This window comes from Egretta garzetta, unplaced genomic scaffold, assembly GCF_000687185.1.
Source record: "Egretta garzetta isolate BGI_Z169 unplaced genomic scaffold, ASM68718v1 scaffold153, whole genome shotgun sequence".
In the NCBI taxonomy this organism is placed as follows: Eukaryota; Metazoa; Chordata; class Aves; order Pelecaniformes; family Ardeidae; genus Egretta; species Egretta garzetta.
Genome location: NW_009259114.1, coordinates 1,088,312 through 1,098,088, shown reverse-complemented (window position 1 = coordinate 1,098,088; position 9,777 = coordinate 1,088,312). Strand labels below are relative to the sequence as shown.

General features: G+C 41.3%; 1 long non-coding RNA gene across 9 annotated transcripts in view; it reads right to left on the bottom strand.

The window, feature by feature from the left end:
* LOC118451949 overlaps positions 1-9,777 on the bottom strand; it is a 38,868-nt gene that overhangs the window by 19,951 nt on the left and 9,140 nt on the right. For 7 of the 9 annotated variants that reach the window (XR_004841556.1, XR_004841548.1, XR_004841552.1 and 4 more), the window contains exons 1-2: positions 9,614-9,771; positions 492-712 (exon numbers count right to left, since the gene is read on the bottom strand). This is a non-coding gene — a long non-coding RNA (uncharacterized LOC118451949). Of the gene's footprint in view, positions 1-491; positions 8,626-9,613; positions 9,772-9,777 lie in introns of those variants that run through there. The other 2 variants (XR_004841555.1, XR_004841551.1) reach the window with 2 other exon arrangements.

Sequence of the window (9,777 nt, the reverse complement as noted above, 5' to 3'; positions counted from 1 at the left end):
CCCACCCCCCCACTGTTCCTACCCTTTTCCCACCAGCACAACCACATGTTGGCACAAAATGAACAGAAAATAACCACACTCAGATCTGCCTGCCACCCGCTAGTGGAAACTGGGAATTCACTGGAATTCAGGGAACTGGAGGCAGGTCACATGCTTTATACCCATAATACCGCAATTTATCTGCACAGTTGATATTTTAGAGTTTCATGTATATTGTTCAGTTTCCCTGAAATCAACCTTTAAAAAAAAAAAAAGAAAAGAAAAACCCACAGTCTTTCGGGGGGATCAGAAACCAATTTCAGGAAACACTACCAACTTTGATGGTAAATGCAGCCACTGAGAGTAAATGTATTTATGTGTATATGTGTGTGTGTGTGTGTGTACCGGACTAAGTTTTTTATTGAGTTTTGTACAGAAACAGAGGAGGAAAAGCGTTGAATGCTACACAACTTACTGCTGGAATACCACATTGCTATACATTGCAGACTTACCAGTGGCATGTTTTTAGTATGGTCCATGAGCAAGCAAAAAGTGAGGACATGTTTTTTCCAGTGCTTGAACCAGGCTAGCTGCTTTTTCCAGTCCTGACACCTGGAATCCTCCAGTGCAGGGATCCCTCAGCATTGCCCCACCAGCACAGTGCACAGCCTCACTCTGGGCTTCCCCGGTCTGTGGCCCGATGGTCAACAACTGTGCGGGGGAAAACAGGACACTAAGAAAGTAAGGGTAAAATATGAGAGGAATAAAAAGCCAAAAAGAAGGGAGGAAAACAGAGGGAGTTAGGTGGCAGCCATTCAGCTAATTCAAAATTTGTAACACAAATGTATCTAGAAGTGAGCGTCAAACGTCTTTGTTTTTCTTCTCTTCAAAAATAAGCTAATTTTAGCAGTAAAGCTAAGGTCTGGGCTCCACTGCTCTATTCTGGGTGCAAGCCTGCATTTCCATTTTGCTAAAAACATCTATTTGGAGATCTTTGCTCAACCACTACTAGCAGCATTTTGGATATGGAAGTCAAATCTAATGTGAAGTCACGTTTGTATCCTTCCATAGCCATGGCATATCCATCACATTCCTATTAAAGAACCAGTACATACTACAGAACAAAATGTTAACCTTGCTCAACAAAGAAAAAAATTCCTGAGAAACATCCTAAGATCACAGACATTGTACTACTGTTACTGTGTTTGTACTACTGTAACTGGAAATCGTCTGAAGGGCTCTGATGAACCTCCTGCCAAGCCTTTAGCAAAGAAATCTAAACTCACAAAAGATGTCCTCTGAAGGCCTCTGAAGCTAGGCAAACCTCTCAGGATGTGCAGGACCTTGTCTGTAAGTGCATGCTCCACCTTTGCCATGTGTAAGTCACAGCACTCATGAGCATTAGAAAGGGACAGAGCTCTCACTGACTAACTGGAAAATCCATATTCCCTGTTAGTATGTTAACCTTTCCTTATAGACTCAGAGAGAGAGGATGTAAACTATTTATATGGGAAATCATTAGAGAGAGCATAGGATTTAAATATACATTCATCAGTTTATTGGTATTTCTTGGTATTATTGTAGTAGGTGCTTAATTGCATCTGTTTGCCTATAAAAGTTCTTGAGAGGAAAAGTCCTAACACTTACCATTTGAAGAATTATATCTGCTTTTTCTTGACACGTTATCACCCAGCTAATCTGAATTTTTAAACTGGTGATTAGAGAAATCTAATTATGGAACTTCAGCTTAGATGTATACTAAACCAGCAATCACCTGAAGGCTGCATTAATTTATGTTGAATGGGGCTGTAATATCAGGAATATAGACATCATTCTGTTTAGAAGTAAACCCAGAAAGTCATGGACATAGTTTTGGTATTGCTGCAGAAACTGAGAGGTTACTCAGGCCATACTCCAAGTCATGGTATGAGACAGAGCCAGAACAGGACAGCTAGAGCAAAGAACTACTAAGTAAAAAAATTAAACTGTTTGCACCTAAGAATAGCTCCAGCCACCTTACCAAAAGTTTTTACTGTGAATAAAGTTGTATTAGAATGACTTGTGGTTTGAGGTCATCACATGTCACTACTCATATGTTCAGTAAGTTTTTGAAGGTTACCTTGGCAAGCTCGATTCAAGTCATGTATATGACTAAATCTAATGCTTCCTCGACTCATTACCAGACATTTTGTCAGTATTTTGACATTATAATGAACTGAAATAGATCTGTAATTGAAATATAGCATAGCATTTCTTTCCAGTTTAAGATAACTGATAATAGGACTTCTCACGGTGTCAGAGGACAAAGCTGCCCTTAAAAAGTGAGCCACCACAGACTTCAAACCTCCCGACAAGAGCAGTTCAGTGAGATGTCTCCAGAAATCCAGGAGGAAATCCTCCAGGCTGGGCACTCCTCCCACTTTCATATTCTCAGTTACCTAATTTACTGATAGGGGACATCAAGGCCTGCATGGTAAGATACACTAATTTTACATAATGTAATATTTCTTCTTAATTAATCCAAAAGCATGTGTGATGAGGTCTGTATCTAACTAATATTGATCTTTCTAAAATTAGAGAATGCTTCATTAATATCTTTGCATAATGATTCTAATTTTCCACTTTAACAACAAATGCCAAAAATTCTACATGTAAAGGTCTTGTGTCAGAAATAGCTAGATTATTCTCCTGATTCCTAGAAATTCAGCTGGAGTTGGAATATGGTGAAGCTAATCTATTCTGAACACAGCTTGTTGAGTTCACATGTAAAATAGGCCAAGGTTTGCAATAAATCTGGAGAGGGAGAATGTCTGAAGAAAAAAAAATCCAATTCTTTTTCCACGAGAGCAATTACAGTGGGCTTTTTTTTAACTTTAATTTTCTTGGCAAATGAGGAATTAATGTTTGTATTCTGAAGTAGACTGCTGAGCCACCTATCAGGACCTATCCTTTCTCCAGGGACAGGGGAGGAACAGAAAGCTGGCTAATTTCTCAATACTTTGAAAACCGAGAACTTAAAATTCAAATGAGCTATTTCTTGCCTAGATCTTTGCAGATGTATGTCACAATAACTAGCCAAAGCCGTAAGACAATAATAAAATCTATATAGGATCTATCCTATAGATAGAGTAGAATAAAAGATGCACATTCACTAGTTTCTGTTTGTTAGGTATAAGAGTTATTAGATACTGCAGGAACTTAATACATTCCATCAATATAGGAGTTTGGGTGGTTTATGATTTTGAGATTAGACTGCAACTTTAAAAACATCTGTCAATTAAGATAGATTGCTGTAATCACAGTAGAAATATGGAGGTCAGCATATCATGCAGTAAGAAAGCCCACAAAAGATGTTTTCTCAAGGCTGAGCATTAATAGTCATTTATTCAGATCTGGGCTTGATGACTGCAAGTATTAAAAATCCAACCAAGTCATCTGAAAGTGTCTCAGTGCATTGTGAAAGAAATATGATGGTCCACCTGGATCTGGATGAGAAACTGCAAGATACGGCGGTGCCACCACCTTCTGATTTCTCAGCTTGCTACACGCTACTTCAGTCTCCTATAACAGAATGGTATTGGTCTTTGTTCACTTTAAGAACGAGACCACTTTTTTCCTTTTAGTTTGGATTATTGAGTCTCTCTACATTCAAGGAAATAGAACTCAGATTTGGGTCCGTTTGAACATCCTAAGAATGAATTTTAACTAGTTTCTGTGGACTGAAAACCAAAGGTGAGGGAACATTTGAGTCATTTGCTCCACCTCACCCCAACCATAAAAATCTCCTCATATGTGGATTATGCTTATGAATGAAATACATCAGAAACTGATTCCACAACCTTTGAATTACTTCAGCAGAAGCTCAGTATTTGCATGTGGTTTGAATAGACCAAATCATGGGAGCACCAGAAAGGGTATCAACACTGTTCACCACCAGCAGCAAATGCAAATTCATAATCACGTAAACCGTGCAGGACATAATCTAAACAGGCATTGAAAACAAAGAGAAATGGTAGAAAATGCCTGTAAGAATGGGAAGCTATAAGAGCAGAGGGTAAAGATACCATTAAAATAGTAGTGAAGAGACACTGTAAGCCTTTTTGGATTATGTTTTGCTTGGTGTCCCCAAGGTTCCCACTCAAAAATAAATTTTCCCCAAAGCTTATGACCTCTCCTGTGTCCTCTTTATAGTCAGCATCCCCTTCTCATATTACATGGGATATATAACTGCCTGAGGACTCTTAACTGCATGCACAAACAGTAACCTCAGCTCCAAAACCCACAGCACAGGTCAGTGCCATGGCTTTAACAGCAAGAGAGAGAGCTGCTGGGGCAGCGAGGGAGGCAATGGAAAGGGAGCAGAGGTCTGTATTGGCTTAGTTTGGAAAGCATCACTCAGGTATTGTGGTAGCTAGAATGAAGTAAAATTAGCAACTGGCTGTGAAATTCAAGGTCCGTGTTCCTCCAGCCAGCACTGAAACCTCTGTAGCCCAGTAAGTGTATCTGGAAGCCAAACTAACTTCATATGGTTCTGCTTTAAAATATCCAGTCCAGTATTTATAGCAGCAGTTCCCCTGTACGAACAGCAGTCTGCTACCTCTGCAATTAGCACCAACATTATTTTTAGGGATCCAAAGTTCCTCCATCAACTATGGAGTACGTGCGCATGAGTGCACCCCTTACCCCCCACCCCAAGCAACACAAATCTCTAATTTGAGATGAAAAATGAAAAAAACACCAGAATGCAGGCTGCCCTTTCACAATGCTTTTACCAACAACTTGAGGCTTTCCTTTTTTTTTTTTTTCAATCAACTGATTACCAAGAAGGATGTCTGAACTACTGAAATGTAGAAAACTCAAACCACATTTTTGTATGGTTAACTGTTCAGCATTTGAATTCAACAGACTAATGTGAATCTTGATTTGCCTTCATATCAACCAAAGAAATTCCACCGAACATCGGATAGGGTCCATTTAGTCTGGGCTCAAGGAAACCAGTGTTAACTGCTCCAGAAGAAGGAACTAACATAATTTAAAATAAACAGTTCCAGAATAGCCAGCTTAGAAAGAAACTTTCCTCATAGCCTCAGACAGTTATTTTATTACTTATTTGAAATATAACATTTTATATCTCTTACAGAAATATATTTCAGACAATTTGGACTATTCAAAGGAACCTACAAGAGGGAGAGGCTCAATTCTTACTCAGTTTTAGTACACCATTAAGCTTACTTCACTTACCTTCCAAAACCCACAGCTTTTCATCTGAACCAGTAGATGTGCACTTTCTCACAAATAATACTCACGGAGATCCTTTTTAGAGGACAAAACCTAATTTCTATCACCCATCATAGCTGGATCGGATCTGACTTGTCCATTATTGGCAGAACAGCACAAATTCCAGTTCAGACATAAATTATTAATTCTGTACCGACTGGCTAGCCCTTGTCTAAGCATAGACATGATGCTTATTGAGGCTTGATAACAAATTGGTGACATCTCAAATTCCTGGCATAATGACTTGTGTATGCTATGCCAACATGTCGTACACACATCGTTCTTCAGTGATATCTAGCACGATAATTAATATCAGTGTAAAGTGAGTCATTTTTATAGCCATTTTACCTGGAAGTAAATGACTAAAAGGATAAGAGGATGAGCTGTATTCGTCAAGCCCACTTTATGATCTCTTAACTTAGAAAATGATAGTATGGATAGCATGAAAATGTAGATGTGTAAGGAAATGTCTAGTCACAATAGTTGCATCTTTTGGGCCTGTCCCGTTTAAATACGTCAGACTCTGACCTTAATACCTAGTTAAAGTGGGTGACGGAGGTTCACACTTCTCTCAGTGCTGCTGGTTTCAGTGTATCTGAAAGGAGACTCAGAAACAGTGTGGTGTCTAATTTACTTGCAAAATCAAAGAATTCCGATTTCAGGGGTTTCATTTAAATGAAAATTCAGATTCTGGAGAAGAAAACAAAACCCACTAAAACAGGAAGGATGGTATTGTGGTTAAGTTTCTAGTATGGGGCTCTGAAGACCTGAATTATGTTCCATTCCTAGCCCTTCTGCAGACTACCTCACTCTGTGACTTTAAGCAAATCACTGAATCTCTTGGTGCTTCAGTTCCCCTTTTCTAAAGATGATGTTGCTGATTTGGTCAGTTTAGATGAGCGCTTTCATGTAAGAGCTACCATTTACAGTATCAGCACAAGAGAGGCTCTAACCTCAAAATACTAATAGTAAAATATGTGACCCTATTTACTTGAACTGTTCTTCCCAGACAACAGCAATTTATTAGACTCGGAAAAGTATTTTTGTTACTCATTGACAACTGTCTTCATAACAGTAACACAACTGAGCTGATTTAGCATTCCCATATCAATTCCCACACTGATTAGCCACTTACTATACCAAATTCTAACCAACATGCTATTCCACAGACACATTGACCTGCCAATTAATCCAGCTTCATAACAGAATCAGTCTGCTTCTATTCTCAAAAATTAGGAACAAAGCTGAAATGGGGAGTGCCTGCTGATTTTCTAAGCCTTTCGACTTTTTTGATTTTTTTTCTTTTCCAGAGGACTGTCCCTACAGGGGGGATGAATTCAGTGGGGTGTGGAGTGCCCCATAAAGGGAATTTATACTGGGGAATACCATACATGGTATCACAACCTCCCCTGTCTTGGTGGTTTCACAGGGCAAGGAAAGGCTTGGAGCATAAAGGAAGCTCTGCCTGCATGCCGCTGCTGCTAGTAGGACTAAGAGTAGTTTTTGAAAAACAAACTAACACACAGGCAAATGTCCCATGTATCCCCAACAGATACAGTACTCCCCTACCTTCAAACCCATTTTTTCCCCTGCTGCCTACTGGCAGACCTTTCCTGGCATCCATATTCCCAGTGCTCTCTAAACAGATTCCCTCTAACCTTTGCCCCATTTCTCACCAGTAAGCCAGGCTCCTGCTACACAAATGCCTAGCGATTCTTCTGAATTTTCTGTCATTTTCCAAACCTATGTTTACAAAATAGGGGTAAGGACTTTTAACAAAATCGAGTGACAGAGCGCAGATCCGAATCATCTGAACTAGCAGCAGGTCTTTCAGCTTCAATCGTTTCTAGAAACCTTCTTTGTATGTGTCCTCTGCCCAATTGCTCTGCACCGGCTCCAAATTTACACACTGCCCTCTACTGGGTAGAATATCCTCATTTTATCCAATCCTTCCAGCATGGAGCTCTTTTCCAAGGCCCAGATTATGGGGATTTTAAGTAGAGGGAGAGGAGGTAAGAAAGTTAACAGAAGTATGGGAATGGAGAGTTGCAAAAGGAAACATGAGTGGGTAAAAGTGAAAATATCCCAAGAAAGCTCAACTCGTGGGACCCTCAAATCTAAAACCCCAGCTCTTCCTATCACACAATCTTCACATTTTCCTGTGATTACCATTGAGTCTACTCACTGCATGGAGCAGACTACACCAAAGCAAACAGCAAAACATTTCTCACTATTGCACGTTCAAGTCTCCTTCACATATTACGGCTGATGCCCACTTCTCCTGGGCAAGCCTTTTTAAGGCAGTTTACGGAGCACCCTGGACCACTCTCATTGTGATTCATGTGGAGATGATACCAAACTCCGTGAGCAGCAGCCTGATGCTGCTTTTGGTGTCCAAGCTGGCAGGCTCACTCCATTTCTTTCTTCAGCAACTGGGAGTTCACCTACCCATTCGAGCCCTGCCAAGCTCTGAAGCTTTGCAACTAAATATTACCTGCTCAATGAAGAAGACTTTTTGGACAGACACTTTGTCAGCTGCACTACTCAGTACATGGCAGACAGACTGCTCATGCACCTGGAGGATCTTTCTTTCCCCTGTGATCTTACAAAATTATATGAGAGTGGAACAGCTTTCCTGGCATGCCTACAGCAACCTGCAGCCAACCTCATCTGAAAAACATTTGTACCACTGTGCTGCATTACAGCCATACTGTGCTCCACTCCTTAAAGCCACAGCGATGGCAGAAGCCAGCGGTGCAGTTGTGGGAAGGTAACTCGGCTGGGCACCTCAGGGGCTAGGTGAGGAGTTAGAGGATCTGAGCTGTACTTTTGGCTCTGATTTACCTTATTGTGACACAGCTAAGCACCTCAAATCTCTTTTCTTTGGAGGGGTAGTGGGGAGGAAGGAGCCTTTGTCTTGCCTAAGTAGACTTCAATCTGTTAAGGAAAAGGCCTGGTTGCACCACCTGTCTGAACAGGAACAGTGCTTTATACAAAACAGCCATTGAATCTACTCACTGCATGGAGCAGACTACACCAAAGCAAATGGTAGCAAAACATTTCTCACTATTGCATGTTCAAATTCTAAAGTAAGTTTCAGTTCCACCATTCCTTCATGCTTTTGTTTTACACAGAAAAGCAGCTGAGCTTCCCTCCCCCAGCTGCTTATGCCAAACCTTAGCTTAAGCTCAGTTGCTCAAAAAGTGTTTGAGAGAGGATTCTGAGCACAAAGTGAATCTCTGTGCCAGATCTTTAAATTAATGATGAGCTCTGTTTCTCCAAATTCATGACAACTGCACTCTCATATGACAGAATATAAGTGATAAACTTCTTCCATGGCTAAAGCATCATCAGAAACGTCCAGGTACACTGGCTGCACATGACTGTAAGGCCATTCAGGTTAATTCAGGCTGTGACCACACTGGATTTTGAAAAGAATATTCAGTCTCAAAACAGGAAATAAATTCCCTCGACTTCATCCCAAAAGACAACTCACAAGTCTTTGCCAGCCCCTGTCCCCTTAATCAGAAGTATTTCCTTTTCATCATCACAAAACATCATATTGGCTGCAAGGGGAAAAACATCCTCTCTCTACTCCTGATGTAAAGAAGCATTCTGGCTGCAAAACCTGTATGTCATACTGCACACCCCCAACCACATGTGCAGATTCAAGAGCCAGTGGAATTCTTCACAAAGTTTCTGCATTCTTGCACCTGCCTATGCAGGTAAATTACTGTGCGAGGTACCTATTAGGGCACTTGTCTTCCAAAAAGACAAGGAATAATCAGAAGAAAGACTTCCTGGCCTTTTAAACAGGTGTTGGTTACTACTTTAAGAAACATCTCCTTTGGAAGAAAGCAGACTTTACTGGGGCCTGCTTAAGGGAGCATGTAAGACTGGTTTGGTACTTGAGGTTTCATATCTCCCTCTGGGCGAGCAGAACAGCATCCCAAGCCTTCTGCACTGGCTGCTGGCAAGGTTATAAATACAGCTGGGGATTTGAACAGTTGCTTTTAAATCTGATTACCCTGTAGAAAACCCCAGGGAAATTCTGTTCTGAGAACTCAAACCCCAGTGCAGCAGGCATCTGCACTGTCCTCTCAGTGGAAGTATCATAGATTTCTCTGAATGTTTTTCTCTTTAAAATTATTATTATTGGTCTAAATTTGCTCCCCTTCTTGGCCATTTAAGTTATACATTAAGTCCTCTCACCTGTTCTGTCCACGCTAACCTGTCAGCTTTTAGGAGAGCAGCTACATTCACGTTAAAACTTCCCCCCTTGGTTGGTTGCTTGTCTTGCCATTTTTTCCCCCCGTTTTGAGCTAGCTGCCAGGTCGGAGCCTCGCTCATCACCTACCTCTAGCGTCCCCTCGCCTCCCTTCGGCCTCGGAGCGCTCCCGTGCTCGGGCTTCCCGGGTAGCACCTCCCGCCGGGCCAGCCTGACCCTGCACCCGCTGCCTGCCGCTACCCCGGGGCACCGCCTGCACCCCCGCTTCGCTGGGGCTGTCCCACAAGCCGAGG